This window comes from Chrysochloris asiatica, unplaced genomic scaffold (assembly GCF_000296735.1).
Source record: "Chrysochloris asiatica unplaced genomic scaffold, ChrAsi1.0 scaffold00077, whole genome shotgun sequence".
Taxonomy (NCBI): Eukaryota; Metazoa; Chordata; class Mammalia; order Afrosoricida; family Chrysochloridae; genus Chrysochloris; species Chrysochloris asiatica.
In genome coordinates, this window is record NW_006408595.1 from 15,444,817 (window position 1) to 15,445,979 (window position 1,163).

Here is a 1,163-nt window from a genome sequence, read left to right on the forward strand (position 1 = left end):
ACCTGGTTTAATCTGTTGTTACCTTCTACCTGGTGTTGGTTCCTAAGACCTTACTCCATTCACATTATTATGGCCTACTTTGCTTTCAGGAGGCAGTGTTTCACCAGTCATGTTTTGAGTGCCTTCTAACCTGAGGGGCTTATCTTCTGGCACCAGATCAGAATGTTCAACTGCCATTCATAATGTTTTCAGTGGCTTAACACTCAGAAATGGTCCTCCTCTTCTTCTTCCTAATCTATCTTTGTATGGAATCTCTGCTGAATCTTATTCACCACAGATGTCCATTGCTGGTATTTCAATACTGGGAATAGAGTTTCCAGCATCACAGCAACATGCAAACAACCACCGTGTGACCAACCAACAGATGAGTGGTGATATCCTGCATGAAGACTTATTATTTTTTTAGGCTACAATTATGAGATTAAATAATAGTGAGGTCAATAATAATGATAATTTAAACAGAGGACTATTTTATAGGTTATTAAAATGTTTTTTATATATGTCAAGTTTAATCCACATTAAACACTATCACTATGGTTGTGATTGTTATATTTTGTGTCAACTTGGGCAAAAATTCTCAATGGTTTGGCAATATTAATCTCAGATAAAATAAACTTTAAGGCAAAAAACAGCATAATAGATAAAGATTGACATTATGTCATGATTAAAGGGACAATTGAACATGATTACATAACCATAATAAATATCTATGCTCCCAATGAAAGAGCTCCAAAATATATAAAGCAAACGCTATTAGATTTGAAGAAAGAAATAGATGTGTCTACAATAATAGTGGGTAACTTTAATACACCGCTTTCAAAAGTGGATAGAACAACCAGAAAGAAACTTGACAAAGACACAGAAGAACTAAACGACACAATCAGCCTGCTGGACCTCATAGATGTATACACAGCATTAAACCCAACAACTGCACAATACACATTCTTTTCCAGTGCACATGGAACATTCTCCAGAATAGATCATGTGTTAGGCCATAAAACAGATCTCCATAAGTTTACAAATATCAAAATAATACAAAGCATCTTCTCAGACCACAATGCTATCAAATTAGAAATCAGCAATAGGAAGACCAAGAAAATACAGTCAAATTCATGGAAACTGAATAACACCCTGCTGAAAAGTGACTGGGTAGTAGAAGAAAT